The 22951-nt window shown below is 37.6% G+C and overlaps 1 protein-coding gene across 1 annotated transcript in view; it reads right to left on the bottom strand.

Moving 5' to 3' along the window:
- The window catches only part of FHL3 (four and a half LIM domains 3), a 178896-nt gene that overhangs the window by 136183 nt on the left and 19762 nt on the right, over positions 1 to 22951 (bottom strand). The gene's annotated exons all lie outside the window — the stretch shown is intronic.

Raw genomic sequence — 22951 nt, 5'->3', positions numbered from 1 at the left:
TTCTCTATATACTGTATATCAGTACTGATATCACTGCCTGTGAAATAGCTGAAGATTCTCAAGTTAAGCTTCTTCTGTGCTTATATGTTAAAGGGACACTCAAGTCAAAATTAAACTTTCATTATTCAGATAGAGCATGCAATTTTAAACAACTTTTCAATTTACTTCCATTAAAAAAAAGTGCACATTCTTTTTATATTTAAACTTTTTAAATCACCAGCTCCTACTGAGCATGCGCAAGAATTCACAGAATAAGCGTATATGCATTTGTGATTGGCTGATGGCTGTCACATGGTACGTGTATGCATTTGTGATTGGCTGGTGGCTGTCACCTGGTACAGGGGGAGGGGAAATAGACATAACTTTTAAAATTGTCAGAAAAAAAAAATAATCTACTATTCATTTGAAGTTCAGACTAAGGGGTCTATTTATCAAGCTCCAAACGGAGCTTGATGTCCCATGTTTCTAAAGACCACTGCTCCATAACCTGTCCTCCTGCTCTGAGGCGGCGGACAGACATCGCCGAAAATCAACCCGATCCAATACGATCGGGTTGATTGACACCCCCTGCTGGCAGTCAATTGGCCGCGAATCTGCAAGGGGCAGTGTTGCACCAGCAGTTCACAAGAACTGCTGGTACAATGATAAATGCCGACAGCATATGCTGTCTGCATTTATCAATGTGCGGTAAACATGGTTTGCTAAAGGCGGATCATGTCTGTCTGCACAATGATAAATGGACCCCATGTGCTATTGCATTGTCTTGTTATTTTGCATTTGTTGATTATGCAAATCTACTGTGTTAACTGGTCCTTCAATGTTTAGCATGGCAGAAACAAAACCTTTCTTTCAATTGCATTGCAAACCACAGAGTGGGTGAAATATCTATAGATGTAGCAGAGAAATATACACAACACATGTTAATATTATGTGGCTAGGGATTTCCTGGGGTCATTGTCCTTCAAATCAAAGAACTAATCCCTTCCCACCTGCTGCCTCGTGTTATTTTAGGAAGTCCTTGTCTCCAGACATCGCTGTTGTCATTTGCCAGGCTCGCTGCAAACAGGATACACCTGTACACGTCACTCAGTCTCCCTCTGCTCACACATAGTTGTCCTATTTCAACGCTTTAGTTGGTCTACTTATACCAAATTAAATAAAATACAAATATTTCCTAATAACTAATACTGTTAATTCTGAATACAATTCCACAGATAGAATGTGATTTTGTTTCTGCAAATTAATAATGGAATGCAAATTTGGGTTGTGCGACTAGCGCTGCTAATTGGATCAGCGTCAGTTTCTACTTGGGACCTCCAGTGTTCTGCAGGACTTTAAAGGGACAGTGTACTATAATGGGTTGGACTTGCAGGGAAATCAGATTTACTTATATGTCACTTTCTGTGCACACATGCTTCTTTATATTATCTTTTGCCTGTAAACCAAATCCCAATATTTAGGTCCCAATTCTAAAACAATTGCCGTTCAAGACGGGATTTTCCTCACCAACACTTAATTGCAGGGGCAGCCCTCATGGAATTCTATAAAAAAAAAGAGGCTGTCCCTGCGATAGGCGAAGTGTCTCCCATACAAATAACGAGAGCACTCTGCTAGGTAGAAATTTGCAATGGAGTGCGAAGTGCAGAGGGGGAAACCGGTGTGTTTCAAAACATGAATATTACGCTTAATACAAAATAAGTTACACTGTTTTCAGTGCACTATACCTTAAATTTGCAGTAATTTTCGTATACATAGGTTTTCCTTTCAGAATAATTAGTGTTTTGAGTATTATGGTGAAAACTCACAACTCTTTAAATTGCAAGAAAAAATAGTGAGAACTGTAGTGCGAAAATGTTTATAGAATTAGACTAAGATTTGAGAGACAATTTCATACAAGCCAATGGAACGCCCATGTTCAGCCCATTTTACGGAAAAAAACCAGCAATTACGCTTTGTATTTTGTACTTTTAGGTACACTGGATGTGCTAAAAAAGAAATTTGTACTTAAAAGTACAAAATACAAAGCGTAATTGTAAAACTGCATAACTGTAAAAAAAGCCTAAATTGTTATTTATGTAACTGGATGTGCAAAAAAAAAATGAAGAAATTTGTACTTGAATTATGATTTACGCTTTGCATAGTTAATACGATCTATTCCTCTGTAATTTACCTACAAATCTTACGTTTTTCTTTTTATAAAATATTGTGGACAATTTCGTTGCAAATTTTGATGCACCTTAACAATACAATTTTTGTCAATTATCTCTCCTATCTCCCACTGGGAGTGTAATTTCTTCTGTTGGTTATGTATACACATTTTGCCAATAGCCAATACTTAAAGGGACAGTCAACTCCAAAAAATGTATTGTTTAAGATAGGTAATCCCTTTATTACCCATTCCCAAGTTTAAAAAAACCAACATGGTTATATTAATATACTTTTTACTTCTGCGATTACCTTGTAGCTAAGCGTCTCCTGACTGCCCCCTTATCACATAACTTTGTATTTATTATCTATTGACTTGCATTTTAGCTAATTTGTGCTGTGTCCTGCACAACTCTATGGGAGTGAGAACAATGTTACCTATAGGGTACACATGAATTAGCAGTTTCTTCTTGTGAAAAGCAAATAAAATAGCATGTGACTAGGGATGGGCGAATGTGTCAATTTTAGAATTTCGAATGTAGAACGAATGTTATTACCGAAATTCAAATTCTAAATCCGAATGTCGATAAGCACGAATATTCTTAAAAATTCGAAAATCGAATGTTATTTACAGTTTTCGAATGTCACTTTCGAATTCGAATGTTTATAATTATATTGAATGTCCACATTCGAAATTTCGAATTTAACATTCTATTTAACAAATACTATTCAGAAGTTCAATAGTTCATGTGGTAGGGCGGGAATCTAGTAAATTGATACATAAATAGATACAAATATATCATTTCGAATGTTTCCATATAGAATATTGCATAATTCGAATATTACATTTAAAGAAAGCATTAGAAATACTATTACAAACATATAAATTCAAATTTTTCGAATTCGAATATAAATTCGAATTTTTCGAATTCAAATATTGCATAATTTGAATATTACATTTATAGAAAAAGCATTAGAAATACTATTACAATCTAAATTCGAATTTTTCGAACTCGAATACACGTATTGCATAATTAGAATATTACATTTAAAGAAAAAGCATTAGAAATACTATTACAATATAAATTCGAATTTTTCGAATTCGAATATTGCATAATTCGAATATTACATTTAAAGAAAAAGCATTAGAAATACTATTACAATCTAAATTCGAATTTTTCGAATTCAAATACACGTATTGCATAATTCGAATACTACATTTAAAGAAAAAGCATTATAAATACTATTACAATCTAAATTCGAATTTTTCGAATTCGAATATTGCATAATTCGAATATTACATTTGGAGAAAAAGCATTAGAAATACTATTACAATCAAAATTCAAATTTTTCGAAAATAATATTTTCGAATGTAATCGTAAAATTCAAAACCGAACATTAGAAAATCGAATGTTAGAATGTTATGTAAACATTCAAAATTCGATTTGAACGAATGTGTTAAAATTCGTGCCGTTTTTCGAATGTTGCGAAACATTCGCCCATCCCTACATGTGACAAGAGGCTGTCTGTAGTGGCTTAGAAACAGGCAGATATTTAGAGGTTTAAATGTTATAAAGTATATTAATATACCGCTGTTGCTTGTGCAAAGCTTGGGAATGGGTAGTAAAGGCGTTATCTATCTTTTTAAACAATAACAATTTTGGTGTAGACTGTCCCTTTAATTATTGAAACTTTCAGTATAGGTAGTACCAGAGACAAACACAGATATTTCAAATGCTGATATAAAGATAAAGAAGCTATTTGTAAACAATTTAAAGGGACAGTCTACACCAGAATTTTTATTGTTTTAAAAGATAGATAATCCCTTTATTACCCATTTCCCAGTTTTGCATAACTAATAGTTATAATAATATACTTTTAACCTCTGTGATTATCTTGTAGCTAAGCCTCTGCAAACTGCCCCTTTTTTCAGTTCTTTTGACAGACTTGCAGTCTAACCAATCAGTGCCTGCTCCCAGATAACTTCTTGTGCACAAGCACAGTGTTATTTATATGAAATACGTGAACTAACACCCTCTAGTGGTGAAAAACTGTTAAAATGCAATCTGAAAGAGGTGGGCTTCAAGGTCTAAGAAATTAGCATATGAACCTCCTAGGTGAAGCTTTCAACTAAGAATACCAAGAGAACAAAGCAAAATTGGTGATATAAGTAAATTGGAAAATTATTTAAAATGACATGCTCTATCTATATCATAAAAGTTTATTTTGGCCTAGACTGTCCCTTTAATACACTCCAGCAGGTAAAATGGATCAAGAACAATATAATGGCCCTTTAACACCCTCCCATATATATGATAGACAATAGCTGAATAAAATGTAAATTTGATTTAATGTTTTTCACTGGAATCATCTCCAGCTAGTGTGTTGCACAGTTTAGATTAAACTGGATAATAATTTATAGATAATATTTTATCAGCAAAAATAATAGAAGGGTGAAGTGGACTTAGAAACATTAGAGAACTCAATGCTATAATCACACAGAATAGCATTTACCCAAGTGAACAATAAGTGTTAATAAACTGTCTTAGTCTGTCAAAGTGAACAGCACACACCTTTTTTCAGAAGAAAAGCCACAAAAGGATAAACAGTAACAAGCACAATCCTATATAAATTCAATGTATACTAGATAATAGATCCACAATTTGTACTTAATTGGTGTTAAAATTGCTCAATTTGGGGCATATCTTAATCCTGAGGAAACATTTAACAAAGCATTTGTCAAAACATTCACTAATAAAGCAGAGGGGAAAGAAATAGCGAAAGAGAGCCTGGTGATCTAAAGGTCTCTGGGCTGGTGAGATTATTTAACCCTTTCATTGCTAAGCTTTTTTCACATCCCAGTGTTAAGCCAATTTTTAGCTTTTTTTGCTACTTACATTTAAAGGGGCACTCAAGTCAAAATTAAAGGGACACTGAACCCAAATTTTTTGTTTCATTATTCAGGTAGAGCATGAAATTTTAAGCAACTTTCTAATTTACTCCTTTTATCACATTTTCTTAATTCTCTTAGTATCTTTATTTGAAATGCAAGAATGTAAGTTTAGATGCCGGCCCATTTTTGGTGGGCAACCTGGGTTGACCTTGCTGATTGGTGGATACATTCATCCACCAATAAAAAATTGCTGTCCAGAGTTCTGAACAAAAAAAAAAAGCTTAGATGCCTTCTTTTTCAAATAAAGATAGCAAGAGAACAAAGAAAAATTGATAATAGGAGTAAATTAGAAAGTTGCTTAAAATTGCTGCTCGATCTGAATCACAAAAGAAAAAAATTGAGTTCAGTGTCCCTTTAAGCTTTCATGATTCAGATAGAGCAGGCAATTTTAAACAACTTTCCAGTTTACTTCCATTAACAAAATATGCACAGTCATTTTATATTTACACTTTGAGTCACCAGCTACTACTGAGCATGTGCAAGGATTCATAGAATATACATATATGCATTTGTGATTGGTTGATGGCTGTCACATGATGCAGTTGGAGTGGAAATAGACCTAATTTTGAAATTTGTCAGAAAAAAAAAAAATCTACTACTCATTTTAAGTTCAGACTAAGCGGAATATTTATTAATGTGCGAGCGGACATGATACGAAGTAGCGAATCATGTCCGCTGCACATTCATAAATGCCGACAGCATACACGGTGGGCATTTATCATTGCACCAGCAGTTCTTGTGAGCTGCTGGTGCAATGCCGCCCCCTGCAGATTTGCGGCCAATCAGCCGCTAGCAGGGGGTGTCAATCAACCAAATTGTTTTCAATCAGGTTGATGATTTCTGTCCATCGGCTCAGAGCAGACGGACAAGTTATGGAGCAGCGGTCTTTAAACGGAGCTTGATAAATTGACCCCTAAGTGCTTTTGCATCGTCTTGTTATCATGCTTTTGTTGATTATGCAAATTTACTGTATATACTGGTCCTTTAAACACTATTGTAAGACAAATTTCAGTAAGTTACCCATAAAAATTATATACTGTTTTTATTTTCAGCAGGCCCAGCAGATTCACAATATGCCATTATTTTATTTATATTTCACGGTATGTGAGATAGCTGCAGCAAAACAATGTATATTTTTATTAAGGTTTTAGTAAATAATATTGAAAATGGCCAGGTGACCACTACTGTTAGTGTAATGACCTTACTAAATTTTCATTAAGTGTAGCCACATGTGAAATAGGGGCCCATACAGGATTTGGGGGGGTTATAATATAACAAAATAAAAGCACTTTTTTCCTGCATGGTGATCAAAGTTACCACAGTGATCACCTGACTATACAGACATAATATATCTGTGGCTAGTAAGGGAGCTGTGATTGAGGGTTTTGAACAGTCCTCCCTCCCATACATTTCCCTTAGCTGCCTGTCATAAGTGTGGTTCCGCCCCCTTTGTGATGTCAACATGTATGTTCGTGGTGACATCGCTGCCACTCCCATGTAGCTCTGGCAGTGTCGCCCACTATACTACCAATGATCAGGCCTGCAGTTTGGAGGTATCGTCAATCCGATGCTGTGATCAGCCATTCCCCTTAATTATGAGAATGGGTCGCCAGGCGCTTACAGGCAGCAGTTAGTGAGATGACCCATTCTCCTCATACATGGTTAAGAAAGCTCGCCAGTACTTCTATTTCCCTGGTGGAAATAAAGACACTTTTTACCTTGAAAACAGTGTGTCTCGCTAAGGGGCATATACTGCATTTTTATATGGGAAGGAGATGCACACATTACAAAAATGTACAAATGTACAATATGTTAAAAATCATGCAAAACAAATAATTGAATAATTCATACAAAAATGCACAGGAAAAAATTGTATTGTTAAGGTGCATCAAAAATCATAACAAACCTGTTCACCAAAAATGTTATTATTATTTAAAACGCTCGCCAACTTTTAAATTGTGAGAAAAACTATGAGATCTTTAGGGCGAAAATATATACAGAATTACGCTGGGATTTGAGAGACAATTTCAGATATGCCCCTAGAATGCTCATGTTCAGCCCATTTTACGAAAAAACAATTATGCTTTGTATTTTGTACTAAGTACACATTTCTTGTACATTTAGTGTACTTAAATTAAATTTTACGCTGTGCAAAGTTAATACAATTTATTCTTGTGTTATTTACATACAAATTTTATGTTTTTAATAAAATATGATTTATAGTTTACAACTTTGTTACGATTTTTGATGCACTTTAAAGGGACACTGAACCCAAATTTTTTCTTTTGTGATTCAGATAGAGCATGGAATTTTAAGCAACTTTCTAATTTACTCCTATTATCAAATTTTCTTTATTCTCTTGGTATCTTTATTTGAAATGCAAGAATGTAAGTTTAGATGCCGGCCCATTTTTGGTGAACAACCTGGGTTGTCCTTGCTGATTGGTGGATAAATTCATCCACCAATAAAAACATGCTATCCAGAGTGCTGAACCAAAAAAAAAGCTTGATTGCCTTCTATTTCAAATAAAGATAGCAAGAGAATGAAGAAAAATTGATAATAGGAGTAAATTAGAAAGTTGCTTAAAATTGCATGCTCTATCTGAACCACAAAAGAAAAAAATTGGGTTCAGTGTCCCTTTAACAAAACAATTTTTCCTGCATATTTTTGTGTGAATGATTAAATTATTTGTTTTTTGTATGATGCACTTTTGTTATGTATGCATCTCCTTCCATATGAAAATGCAGTATACATCCCTTAACGAGACACGCTGTTGTCAGGGTAAAAAAGTAAAGGATGCCTAAGTAGGCTCAGGAGCTGCTGATTGGTGGCTGCACATATGTCTCATGCTATTGGCTCACCCAAAGCATTCAGCTAGCTACCAGTAGTGCATTGCTGCTTCTTCAACAAAGGATACTAATAAAATAAAGCTAATTAGATAATAGAAGTAAATTGGAAAGCTGTTTAAAACTGTATATTCTCTATCTAAATCATGAAAAGAATTTTGGGTTTCATGTCCCTTTAAAGTATAAGGACAATTTTGTAGATAGATAATTATGTAGATATTATTTTAAAATATTAGCATATGTCCCTTTATGTTTCAGTAGTATTTTCTATGTTGAAGTTGGTAGTCTAATTTAAACAATCCTGTTTATAGAACTAATACTGCTTGCTGCAATATCACAACTCAAAAATTGTGGAATTCAAAAATTTCTGTAACCACCCCTCGTCAAAAAGAAAACCCATTGAAAATGTAAAATAAAAAACATGGGGGAAAAAATAAAATAAAAATAAACACAAGACATCCTCATCAGGTTTGAAATAACAATAGAGAGAGAGTCTTAATGAATTCTGTATACTTTAACAATAGGTGAAAACCTTCAACCACGCATCCAGAATGCCAAGAAATGCCCACAGACACTGTTTATAGAGGTTTCTGGAACACCTCAGAAAATGAATATTGTTTCTGGCCAGTTTGAAATGGCGGCCAAGCTCTGCCCACTGATGACATCACAATCTGGGCTGCATTTTGGCACTCTGCATTGACAGTCTGTTGAATCCAACTAGTGAGTCTTCTGCAACTTGATAGACTTTAATGCAGCTCAGATCATGGGCGAAGCATGGCAGCCATTTCAAAGTGGCCAGAAACAATATTCATTTTAAAATAACTTGTTTACTGTTTCTGCTGCATCTTATAGAAAAGGTGCAGGAGGCTGTTTGCAGCTTAAAGGGACACTGAACTCCAATTTTTTCTTTCGCAATTCAGATAGAGCAGGCAATTTTAAGCAACTTTCTAATTTACTCCTATTATCAATTTTTCTTCGTTCTCTTGCTATCTTTATTTGAAAAAGAAGGCATCTAAGCTTTTTTGGGGGTTCAGAACTATGTACAGCACTTTTTTTATTGTTGGATGAATGTATCCACCAACAACCCAGGTTGTTCACCAAAAATTGGTCGGCATCTAAACTTACATTTTTGCATTTCAAATAAAGATACCAAGAGATCGAAGAAAATTTGATAATTGGAGTAAATTAGAAAGTTGCTTAAAATTTCATTCTCTATCTGAATCATGAAAGAAAGAAAATTGGGTTCAGTGTCCCTTTAATGTAAGGTAAGACCTTAAGATGACTAAAGTGTAGTCTTTTTTTTAGAGACTTGAAAGTTAAAGTAATATTTCCATGATTCAGACAGACCATACTTTCTAATTTACATCTAGTATCAAATTTACTTTGTTTTTTTAGTTCTAGCCTTAGTTGAATATAGACCCAGGAGCGTTTGCATATCTTGAGCACTAAATGGCAGCCGCATTGGTCAACAATGTTTGAAACAATGTTACACATGCTTACAATGTTACACTGCCATATTGTGCACAAGACATAAGCACACTCCGGGACATAGCAAAATACAGAGTGTAAAAAACATAATTTATGCTTACCTGATAAATTTATTTCTCTTGTGGTGTATCCAGTCCACGGATCATCCATTACTTGTGGGATATTCTCCTTCCCAACAGGAAGTTGCAAGAGGATCACCCACAGCAGAGCTGCTATATAGCTCCTCCCCTCACTGCCATATCCAGTCATTCGACCGAAACAAGCCGAGAAAGGAGAAACCATAGGGTGCAGTGGTGACTGTAGTTTAATTAAAATTTAGACCTGCTTGAAAAGGACAGGGCGGGCCGTGGACTGGATACACTACAAGAGAAATAAATTTATCAGGTAAGCATAAATTATGTTTTCTCTTGTTAAGTGTATCCAGTCCACGGATCATCCATTACTTGTGGGATACCAATACCAAAGCTAAAGTACACGGATGATGGGAGGGACAAGGCAGGAACTTAAACGGAAGGAACCACTGCCTGTAGAACCTTTCTCCCAAAAACAGCCTCCGAAGAAGCAAAAGTATCAAATTTGTAAAATTTGGAAAAAGTATGAAGGGAAGACCAAGTTGCAGCCTTGCAAATCTGTTCAACAGAGGCCTCATTTTTAAAGGCCCAGGTGGAAGCCACAGCTCTAGTAGAATGAGCTGTAATCCTTTCAGGAGGCTGCTGTCCAGCAGTCTCATAGGCTAAACGGATTATACTCCGAAGCCAAAAAGAAAGAGAGGTTGCCGAGGCCTTCTGACCTCTCCTCTGTCCAGAGTAAACAACAAACAGGTTAGATGTTTGGCGAAAATCTTTAGTAGCCTGTAAGTAAAACTTCAAGGCACGGACTACGTCTAGATTATGCAAAAGACGTTCCTTCTTTGAAGAAGGATTAGGACATAATGATGGAACAACAATCTCTTGATTGATATTCTTGTTAGAAACCACCTTAGGTAAAAACCCAGGTTTTGTATGCAGAACAACTTTATCTGAATGAAAGATCAGATAAGGAGAATCACAATGTAAGGCAGATAACTCCGAGACTCTTCGAGCCGAGGAAATAGCCATCAGAAAAAGAACTTTAAGAACCAAGTTTAAGCTCCATGGAGGAGCAACAGTTTTAAACACAGGCTTAATTCTAACTAAAGCCTGACAAAATGCCTGAACGTCTGGAACTTCTGCCAGACGCTTGTGTAAAAGAATAGACAGAGCAGAAATCTGTCCCTTTAAAGAACTAGCTGATAATCCTTTGTCCAAACCCTCTTGGAGGAAGGACAATATCCTAGGAATCCTAACCCTACTCCATGAGTAATTCTTGGATTCACACCAATGAAGATATTTACGCCATATCTTGTGGTAAATTTTCCTGGTGACAGGCTTTCGTGCCTGTATTAAGGTATCAATTACTGACTCGGAGAAGCCACGCTTTAATAGGATCAATCGTTCAATCTCCATGCAGTCAGTCTCAGAGAAAGTAGATTCGGATGATTGAAAGGACCTTGTATTAGAAGGTCTTGTCTCAGAGGCAAAGTCCATGGTGGAAAGGATGACATGTCCACTAGGTCTGCATACCAGGTCCTGCGTGGCCACGCAGGCGCTATCAATATCACTGATGCTCTTTCCTGTTTGATTTTGGCAATCAGACGAGGGAGCAGAGGAAACGGTGGAAACACATAAGCCAGGTTGAAGAACCAAGGCGCTGCTAGAGCATCTATCAGTGCCGCTTCTGGGTCCCTGGACCTGGATCCGTAACAAGGAAGCTTGGCGTTCTGGCGAGACGCCATGAGATCCAATTCTGGTTTGCCCCAACGGAGAACCAATTGAGCAAACACCTTCGGATGGACTTAGAAAATCCGCCTCCCAGTTCTCTACACCTGGGATATGGATCGCTGACAGGTGGCAAGAGTGAGTCTCTGCCCAGCGAATTATCTTGGAGACTTCTGACATCGCTAGGGAACTCCTGGTTCCCCCTTGATGGTTGATGTAAGCCACAGTCGTGATGTTGTCCGACTGAAATCTGATGAACCTCAGTGTTGCTAGCTGAGGCCAAGCCAGAAGAGCATTGAATATTGCTCTTAACTCCAGAATATTTATTGGGAGGAGTTTCTCCTCCTGAGTCCATGAACCCTGAGCCTTTAGGGAGTTCCAGACTGCACCCCAACCTAGAAGGCTGGCATCTGTTGTTACAATTGTCCAATCTGGTCTGCGAAAGGTCATACCCTTGGACAGATGGGCCCGAGATAACCACCAGAGAAGAGCATCTCTGGTTTCCTGATCCAGATTTAGTAGAGGGGACAAATCTGTGTAATCCCCATTCCACTGACTGAGCATGCATAATTGCAGCGGCCTGAGATGCAGGCGCACGAATGGCACTATGTCCATCGCCGCTACCATTAAGCCGATTACTTCCATGCACTGAGCCACCGTGGGGCGCGGAATGGAGTGAAGAACACGGCAAGCATTTAGAAGTTTTGATAACCTGGACTCCGTCAGGTAAATTTTCATTTCTACAGAATCTATTAGAGTCCCTAGGAAGGAAACCCTCGTGAGAGGAGATAGAGAACTCTTTTCTTCGTTCACTTTCCACCCATGCGACCTCAGGAATGCCAGAACTATCTCTGTATGAGATTTGGCAATTTGAAAGCTTGACGCCTGTATCAGGATATCGTCCAGGTAAGGAGCCACCGCTATGCCTCGCGGTCTTAGTACCGCCAGAAGTGAGCCCAGAACCTTTGTAAAAATTCTTGGGGCTGTAGCCAACCCGAATGGAAGAGCTACAAATTGGTAATGCCTGTCTAGAAAGGCAAACCTCAGGAACTGATGAAGATTCTTGTGAATTGGAATGTGAAGGTAGGCATCCTTTAAGTCCACTGTGGTCATGTACTGACCCTCTTGGATCATGGGTAAAATGGTTTGAATAGTTTCCATCTTGAATGACGGAACTCTGAGGAATTTGTTTAGGATCTTTAAATCCAAAATTGGTCTGAAGGTTCCCTCTTTTTTGGGAACCACAAACAGATTTGAATAAAACCCCTGTCCTTGTTCCGTCCGCGGAACTGGATGGATCACTCCCATTACAAGGAGATCTTGTACACAGCTTAGGAATGCCTCTTTCTTTATCTGGTTTGCAGATAATCTTGAAAGGTGAAATCTCCCTTGTGGAGGAGAAGCTTTGAAGTCCAGAAGATATCCCTGAGATATGATCTCCAACGCCCAGGGATCCTGAACATCTGTTGCCCATGCCTGGGCGAAGAGAGAGAGTCTGCCCCCTACTAGATCCGTTGTCGGATAGGGGGCCACTCCTTCATGCTGTCTTAGAGGCAGCAGCAGGCTTTCTGGCCTGCTTGCCCTTGTTCCAGGACTGGTTAGGTTTCCAGGCCTGCTTAGATTGAGCAAAAGTTCCCTCTTGTTTTAAAGCAGAGGAAGTTGATGCTGCACCTGCCTTGAAATTTCGAAAGGCACGAAAATTAGACTGTTTGGCCTTTGATTTGGACCTGTCCTGAGGAAGGGTATGACCCTTACATCCAGTAATGTCAGCAATAATTTCTTTCAAACCAGGCCCGAATAAGGTCTGCCCCTTGAAAGGAATGTTGAGTAATTTAGACTTTGAAGTCACATCAGTTGACCAGGATTTGAGCCATAGTGCCCTACGCGCCTGGATGGCGAATCCGGAATTCTTAGCCGTTAGTTTAGTCAAATGAACAATGGCATCAGAAACAAATGAGTTAGCTAGCTTAAGAGTTCTAAGCTTGTCAACAATTTCAGTCAATGGAGCTGTATGGATGGCCTCTTCCAGGGCCTCAAACCAGAATGCCGCCGCAGCAGTGACAGGCGCAATGCATGCAAGGGGCTGTAAAATAAAACCTTGTTGAGTAAACATTTTCTTAAGGTAACCCTCTAATTTTTTATCCATTGGATCTGAAAAAGCACAACTGTCCTCAACCGGGATAGTGGTACGCTTTGCTAAAGTAGAAACTGCTCCCTCCACCTTAGGGACAGTCTGCCATAAGTCCCGTGTAGTGGCATCTATTGGAAACATTTTTCTAAATATAGGAGGTGGGGAAAAGGGCACACCGGGCCTATCCCACTCCTTACTAATAATTTCTGCAAGCCTTTTAGGTATTGGAAAAACATCAGTACTCACCGGCACTGCATAGTATTTATCCAGCCTACACAATTTCTCTGGCACTGCAATTGTGTCACAGTCATTCAGAGCAGCTAATACCTCCCCAAGCAATACACGGAGGTTCTCAAGCTTAAATTTAAAATTAGAAATCTCTGAATCAGGTCTCCCCGAATCAGAGACGTCACCCACAGCCTGAAGCTCTCCGTCCTCAGGTTCTGCATATTGTGACGCAGTATCAGACATGGCTCTTACAGCATCTACGCGCTCTGTATCTCGTCTAACCCCCGAGCTATCGCGCTTGCCTCTCAATTCAGGCAATCTGGATAATACCTCTGACAGGGTATTATTCATGATTGCAGCCATGTCCTGCAAAGTAATCGCTATGGGCGTCCCTGATGTACTTGGCGCCATATTAGCGTGCGTCCCTTGAGCGGGAGGCGAAGGGTCCGACACGTGGGGAGAGTTAGTCGGCATAACTTCCCCCTCGACAGACCCCTCTGGTGACAATTCTTTTATAGATAAAGACTGATCTTTACTGTTTAAGGTGAAATCAATACATTTAGTACACATTCTCCTATGGGGCTCCACCATGGCTTTTAAACATAATGAACAAGTATCCTCTGTTTCAGACATGTTTGTACAGACTAGCAATGAGACTAGCAAGCTTGGAAAACACTTTAAAGCAAGTTAACAAGCAATATAAAAAAATGTTACTGTGCCTTTAAGAGAAACAAATTTTGACAAAATTTGAAATAACAGTGAAAAAAGGCAGTTACACTAACAAAATTTTTACAGTGTATGTAACAAGTCAGCAGAGCATTGCACCCCCTTCCAAATGGATGATTAACCCCTTAATAACAAAAACAGAATAATAAATGACAAAAACGTTTTTTAAACACAGTCACAACAACTGCCACAGTCTACTGTGATTGTTACCCTCCTCAAACACGACTTTGAAGCCTTTTGAGCCCTTCAGAGATGTCCTGTATCATGCAGAGGGAAGCTGAATGTCTCTGTCAGTATTTTTATCTGCACAGAAAAGCACTAAAATAGGCCCTTCCCACTCATATTGCAACAGTGGAAAGCTTCAGGAAACTGTCTCTAGGCAAAAATCAAACCAGCCATGTGGAAAAAAACTAGGCCCCAATAAGTTTTGTCACCAAACATATATAAAAACGATTAACATGCCAGCAAACGTTTTATATTACATTTTTATAAGAGTATGTATCTCTGTTAATAAGCCTGATACCAGTCGCTATCACTGCATTTAAGGCTTAACTTACATTAATCCGGTATCAGCAGCATTTTTCTAGCAAATTCCATCCCTAGAAATATATTAACTGCACATACCTTATTGCAGGAAAACCTGCACGCCATTCCCTCTCTGAAGTTACCTCACTCCTCAGAATATGTGAGAACAGCCATGGATCTTAGTTACTTCTGCTAAGATCATAGAAATCACAGGCAGATTCTTCTTCTAATGCTGCCTGAGATGAAACAGTACACTCCGGTACCATTTAAAAATAACAAACTTTTGATTGAATTTAAAAAACTAACTATAATACACCACTTTCCTCTTACTACGTCCATCTTTGTTGAGAGTTGCAAGAGAATGACTGGATATGGCAGTGAGGGGAGGAGCTATATAGCAGCTCTGCTGTGGGTGATCCTCTTGCAACTTCCTGTTGGGAAGGAGAATATCCCACAAGTAATGGATGATCCGTGGACTGGATACACTTAACAAGAGAAATAGGGGTAGGAACATGCTTGCATACATGTTATAAATATGATCTTATAGTTTCATGGTTATTGTATATCTAATCATTTTCTGAATTAATAGCAAGCTGTTGAATAGTAACAAAAATATTTATTTTAGCTTCTGAAATACAATTATTAATTGTTATTAAACTAAACAGATATAAAATGCTACATTGTATGGTGCTTCAAGAAGATATGGTGGTGATTTCCCTCATTGTGTTATTTCTGCAAACTAATGCTACTTTCTAAAAATGCTTGGTCTGCTGAAAAAAACAAGGTACAAATTGTGTGGCTACCTAACAGAAGAATGTGTGTGTAAACTAAATGAGGGCAAAACAAATAAAAACAGCTCAAACACAGTGTTGTGAAATGGCTCACTACACAAAGGGTTATAAGAGTTTGTTTATGCATGACCGTTTACCTTAAATATCTTTCAGTAATAAAGAACAGGGGCAAAACGGGGGGGGGGGGGGGGTCATTGCACCAAGTCTATACAGAAAAAATAGGAGACAAGCGAACAGAAAGTAGAGCACTCGCAAAGGGAGACTAGTATAAGTGGCTATTCAGTGGGTATATAATATTAAAACTTAACATTTATTATTAAAAAAAAAAGATAAAAACTACTATATAAGTAGTGATTAATACTTAGATTAAAACACAAACAAATAATAAACGGCTGTATATCCACAATGACCCCAGAATGTATACCATAGAAACTCAGAATAGAGTAGGAGGGATTTTTAGGCAGATATACACCAAAAAATGGTTCACGGATTGCACCAAAATCTATCTAAAAAAGAGGATTGACCTCAAACAAAATTATACTATCTAGTGCAATACTGGACCGGTGTAGGTCTGTCCAAAATATTCCCTATGACAAAATTAGTATAGTTACTAAGAGGGGTAGCAAGATTCACATAGTCCATACATTCAGCATATTACACAGACCCATTTGTATAGGCAAGAGTGAAGTGTTCACAAACACAAATTAAACCAAAAATACGATCAATGAAAGGTAATATGATTCTATAGATATGTTAGAATAAACACATTGACTAGTGAAATGTGACTTGCATAGTTACACTTAGTGGTTGATACAGCCGTAATAAATGTTAAGTTTTACTATTATATACCCACTGAATAGCCACTTATACTAGTCTCCCTTTGCGAGTGCTCTACTTTCTGTTCCCTTGTCTCCTATTTATTCTACATTTACTTGAACAGTGAGCACCCTCCCCTGGTATTACTAGTCTATACTTCATTATATCAGATATTAGTATTATTGTCCCCAATTTGGGTGACTACTTTTAAGCTAATACTTGACGGGGAATCATTAAATACAACTTCCATTACCACTATCCCTATCTTTATTATATACCAAGTCTATACATCAGTCACAGTGTGTACAATTTTAATGCAGGGGACATTTTTTATTAGTGTAGGTTGCAGGTCTATCATTGTATCTACTCAAGATCTTTATACACCGCAGAATGTATAGATACTGGGCCCGATCCGATATGCAGCGTCGCCCGCAAATGCCGGCGACGCTGAATTTTCCGCTGGTTTGGTATCCTATATACGGGGTAACCTAGAAGTTACGCCCGTATATTTCTGCCGTCGCCCGTAGTTTTTTGGGCCATAGGCAGGTATACCAAACCCGCGCAGTTTGGTATCCAATATACAGCGTAAGGACTTACGTGGAGAAAATGGAGAAATCTTACTCCATTTTCACCTCGCCACAAAAAGCAGCCGTAAGAAGACTTACGCTGACTATTGGAGCCCCGTAACTACCTAAACTACCTGCAAAATAAAACCTAACACCTAACGCATGCGCAATGTCTATCTAACCGTCAACCGCGATCCCCCGCTGCAATCCCTAATAAAGTATTTAACCCCTAAACCGCCGCTCCTGGACCCCGCCGCCATCTACATAAACTAACCCCCTACTGTGAGCCTCTAAAACCGCCACCATCTAACTGATCTATCCCCTAATGTGAACCCCTTACACAGCCGCCATCTACCTTATCTATCCCCTAATCTGACCCCTAACACCGCCGCCACCTATATAAAAATTATTAACCCCTAATCTAATACCCCTATACCGCCGCCAGCTATATTAATATTATTAACCCCTAATCTAATCCCCCTAAAATAATTATCTCTATTACCAGCCCTTAAAAGGGCCTTTTGCAGGGCTTTGTCCCAAAGTAAACAGCTCTTTTGCCCTATAACCTGCCCTCCCTACACCGGCGCCACCTATATTAATAGTATTAACCCCTAATGTAAGCCCCTTACACCGCCGCCATCTATATTAAAATTATTAACCCCTAATTTAATCTACCTACCCCACCGCCAGCTATATTATCTATATTAACCCTAAGTATATTGTAGTTAATATAGTTATTACATTATATATATTAACTATATTAACCCTAATTATATTAGGGTTAATATAGTTAATATAGTTACTATAGTATTTATATTAACTATATTAACTCTATCTAACCCTAACACCCCTAACTAAATTCTTATTAAATAAATCTAATTCATATTATAAACTAAAATATTCCTATTTAAATCTAAATACTTACCTATAAAATAAACCCTAAGATAGCTACAATATAATTAATAATTACATTGTAGTTAGGGTTTATATTTATTTTAGAGGTAAATTGTTAATTATTTTAACTAGGTATAATAGCTATTAAATAGTTATTAACTATTTAATAGCTACCTAGTTAAAATAATTACCCAATTACCTGTAAAATAAATCCTAACCTAAGTTACAAATACACCTACACTATCAATAAATTAAATAAACTACAAATATCTATCTAAAAATACAATTAATAAACTAAACTAAATTACAAAAAAAAACACTAAATTACAAAAAAAAAAAGATTACAGCAATTTTAAGCTAATTACACCTATTCTAAGCCCCATAAATAAAATAATAAAGCCCCCCAAAATAAAAAATTCCCTACCCTATTCTAAATTATAAAATACCCAGCTCTGTACCAGCCCTTAAAAGTGCTTTTTGCGGGGTATTTACCCCAAGTTAACAGCTCTTTTGCCTGTAAAAAAAAAAGAACACAACACCCCCCCCCAACATTACAACCCACCACCCACATACCCCTATTCTAAACCCACCCAAAAAAAACTTAAAAAAACCTAACACTACCCCCCTGAAGATCTCCCTACCTTGTCTTCACCCAACTGGGCCGAACTCCTCTTCCGATCCGGGCGATGTCTTTATCCAAGCGGCAAAGAAGAAGTCTTCATCCCGGCGATGTCTTTATCCAAGCGGCAAAGAAGAAGTCTTCATCCCGGCGATGTCTTTATCCAAGTGGCAGCAAAGTCTTCTTCCATCCGGCAGCATCTTCCATCAAGCGGCATCTTCAATCTTCTTTCTTCGCTCCTCAGACGCGGAGCATCCATCCCGGCCGATGACTGAACGACGAATGAGGTACCTTTAAATGATGTCATCCAAGATGGCGTCTGTCGAATTCCGATTGGCTGATAGGATTCTATCAGCCAATCGGAATTAAGGTAGGAAAAATCTGATTGGCTGATTGAATCAGCCAATCAGATTGAGCTCGCATTCTATTGGCTGATCGGAACAGCCAATAGAATGCGAGCTCAATCTGATTGGCTGATTGGTTCAGCCAATCGGATTGAACTTGAATCTGATTGGCTGATTCAATCCTATCAGCCAATCGGAATTTGACGGACGCCATCTTGGATGACGTCATTTAAAGGTACCTCATTCGTCGTTCAGTCATCAGCCGGGATGGATGCTCCGCGTCGGAGGAGCGAAGAAAGAAGATTGAAGATGCCGCTTGATGGAAGATGCTGCCGGATGGAAGAAGACTTTGCTGCCGCTTGGATAAAGACATCGCCGGGATGAAGACTTCTTCTTTGCCGCTTGGATAAAGACATCGCCGGGATGAAGACTTCTTCTTTGCCGCTTGGATAAAGACATCGCCCGGAACGGATGAGGAGTTCGGCCCGGTTGGGTGAAGACAAGGTAGGGAGATCTTCAGGGGGGTAGTGTTAGGTTTATTTAAGGGGGGTTTGGGTTAGATTAGGGGTATGTGGGTGGTGGGTTGTAATGTTGGGGGGAGGTATTGTGTTTTTTTTCAGGCAAAAGAGCAGTTTTCTTTGGGGCATGCCCCGCAAAAGGCCCTTTTAAGGGCTAGTAAGGTAAAAGAGCTTTGAACTTGTTTAATTTAGAATAGGGTAGGGAATTTTTTTTATTTTGGGGGGCTTTATTATTTTATTATGGAGCTTAGACTAGGTGTAATTAGCTTAAAAATCTTGTAATCTTTTTTTTATTTTTTGTAATATAGTGGGGGGTTTTTTTGTAATTTAGTTTAGTGTATTTAATTGTATTTTAGTTTAGATATTTGTAGTTTATTTAATTTATTGATAAAATAGGTGTATTTGTAACTTAGGTTAGGATTTATTTTACAGGTAAATTGGTAATTATTTTAACTAGGTAGCTATTAAATAGTTATTAACTATTTAATAGCTATTGTACCTAGTTAAAATAAATATCAAGTTACCTGTAAAATAAATATAAACCCTAAAATAGCTACAATGTAATTATTAATTACATTGTAGCTATCTTAGGGTTTATTTTATAGGTAAGTATTTAGATTTAAATAGGAATATTTTCATTAATAATATTAATATTAGATTTATTTTAATAAGAGTTTAGTTAGGGATGTTAGAGTTAGATAGGGTTATTATACTTAATAAATATATAATATAATAACGATATTAACTATATTAACCCTAATATAATTAGGGTTAATATAGTTAATATAGCTGGCGGCGGTGTAGGGGGATTAGATTAGGGGTTAATACATTTATTATAGGTGGCAGCGGTGTAGGGGGATTTAGATTGTAGGCAAAAGAGCTGATTACTTTGTGACAAAGCCCCGCCAAAAGCCCTTTTAAGGGCTGGCAAAAGAGCAGTTTACTTTGGGGTAATACCACGCAAAAAGCCCTTTTCAGGGCTATTTGTAGGGTTAGACTTAGGTTTAGTGGTAGGGATAGTTTAGTATTTTAGGGGTTAAATAATTTAATATAGATGGCGGCGGGGTAGGGGGATTAAATTAGGGGTTAATAATTTTAAAATAGATGGTGGCGGGGTAGGGGCTCACTTTAGGGGGTAGGTAAGGTAGATGGCGGCAGGGTAGGGGCTCACTTTAGGGGGTAGGTAAGGTAGATGGCGGCGGGATAGGGGCTCACTTTAGGGGGTAGGTAAGGTAGATGGCGGCGGGATAGGGGCTCACTTTAGGGGGTAGGTAAGGTAGATGGCGGCGGTGTTAGGGGCTCACTTTAGGGGGTTATAGATTTAATATAGCTGGCGGCGGGGTCCGGGAGCGGCGGTTTAGGGGTTAATAACTTTATTAGCTGGCGGCGGGTGATTTCATACTTTAGTCAGGTTTTGTAGGCGCCGGCAGTTTCTAATGTGCCGTAAGTCACTGGCGATGCCAGAAATTTGTACTTACGCAGATTTCTGGACATTGCTGGTTTATCTGACTTACGGCACGTTAGCATCTGACGGCGCCGTAAATTGGATAGCTCGAGTTGCGAGCTGAAACTGCGGGCGACGCGGGTTCCCTCGCTTGCGCCGCAAACTACGCCGTATATCGGATCGCGCCCACTATTCCTAACTACAGAGTTACCTTTGAGCTGCACCAGGGCCCTCTGTTGAGTAAGTCTGATATTGAATAGGAATGTTATGCTGTGGTTTAACTACTGCCAAATCAATATGTATTAGACAAGCTATAAGTTATGTCATAATTACAATATAGTGTAACCGTATACTCAGCTGCTTTTAGCTAGGCTACTATATATTAGAGAACATTATACAGTGCATCTGCTTAAAACAATGACCCTCAACCATCATGTCTAGACACACTACTACTGTGTCACAGCACCTGCCTGAGGGTGTCACAGAAAACTAGGCTTGGGGTTATCTGTTCTGGAAATTGTTAAATATAATGTAATATAATAACAGTGCCGATTGCTACAATGCAAAACTGTGATTGTGTCAAAATTTGTTTAGGTTGCTATGTGCTGATTTAAACTTTAGAACAATTCCCACATTTTATACATTTTATTTTTTAATTCTATAACAGAAGACACACTGTCCTTTAACTACACAATGAAACATTATTTTGAATCAGTTAAAAAATAAATAATATCTTTATAGGACTCTAAACAGAATGTAACCTAGAAATATGTATAAATACACACAGAGAACTAAATAAATATACACACACACATATATATATATATATATATATATATATATATATATATATATATATATATATAAACTTGAGGTATTAAAGGAACATTAAACCCACATTTTTTTCTTTCATGTTTTAGAAAGAACATGCAATTATAAACAACTTTTTAATTTACTTCTATTATCTAATTTGCTTAATTCTCTTGATATTCTTTGCTGAAAAGCATATCTAGATATGCTCGGTAGCTGCTGATTGGTAGATTCAAATAGATTCCTTGTGTGATTGGCTAACCCATGTGCATTGCTATTTCTTCACCAAAGATATCTAAAGAATTAAGCAAATTAGATAATAGAAGTAATTTAGAAAGTTATTTAAAATTGTATTCTCTACCTGAATCATGAAATATTTTTTTGGGATTTAGTGTCCCTTTAACCTTTCTTTCTGTCAGTCTCTATGTAAGTGATAATTTGTTTCTTTGAAATTCAGCTTTTTGCATTTGACTAATGATAGTCACTAGTCACATAATACCTTTTCAAACACAGAGGAACATGTATTGAATTACCAACACAATGTATAGCCTTGTAAATTAATACATAAGAATGTAAAATTATAGTTAATATAAAATAAACAAATAAAAACAAGCACATTCACAACACAGCAGACTAACAAGTAGGTAGGTTACTAAACTACACTGGGTCTATAAATTACATATTATATGTTAATCCCAACAAGAATTAGCTAAAGCTGTGTGCTGCCCTCCAAATACCCATCTCAATTTTACCTCAAAAAAGATAAATGGATAGTAAATTATTTGTTTATATTTAAAGTGTTATAGGACTTGTAATAAATATTTTGTTAGTTACACATGTAAGACAATTTTTCATTCCAAAAACTCAGTATTCATTGGAACTGTTCTATACAACGTAGCCAATCCCAGACAGATTTGTCTTTGCAAAGAGTGAAGCAATACACATAAGGATTTGATGCAGGGCGGCTATTCGGACAGAGTGAGAAGAGTACCTAGCACAGGGTTCGACAAACCCAGGAGCCAGGTAGCTACTGGCTCCTCAAATTTTACCCCTGGCTCCTAACATTTTGGGTTATTCTCCATAGATATATTTAAAAATACCACTGTCTGGCACCTAAAAATATGCGCGGCTCCTAAATATTCTTACTGGCTCCTAAATTTTAAAACAGATTTGTCAACCCCTGACCTAGCATGATGCTGTTTGCTGCACAGGTGCTTTTACATATTTAGACTGATATAAATGATAATATCAGTGTACTTGCACAAAACATACGTTATGCTATAGATGACTATGCCTGCTATTGTGCATTAT

The sequence above is a fragment of the Bombina bombina genome, chromosome 3, assembly GCF_027579735.1.
Source record: "Bombina bombina isolate aBomBom1 chromosome 3, aBomBom1.pri, whole genome shotgun sequence".
NCBI classification, from domain to species: Eukaryota; Metazoa; Chordata; class Amphibia; order Anura; family Bombinatoridae; genus Bombina; species Bombina bombina.
The sequence above is the reverse complement of the archived record's forward strand: the minus strand, read 5'-3'. Positions and strand labels throughout refer to the sequence as shown.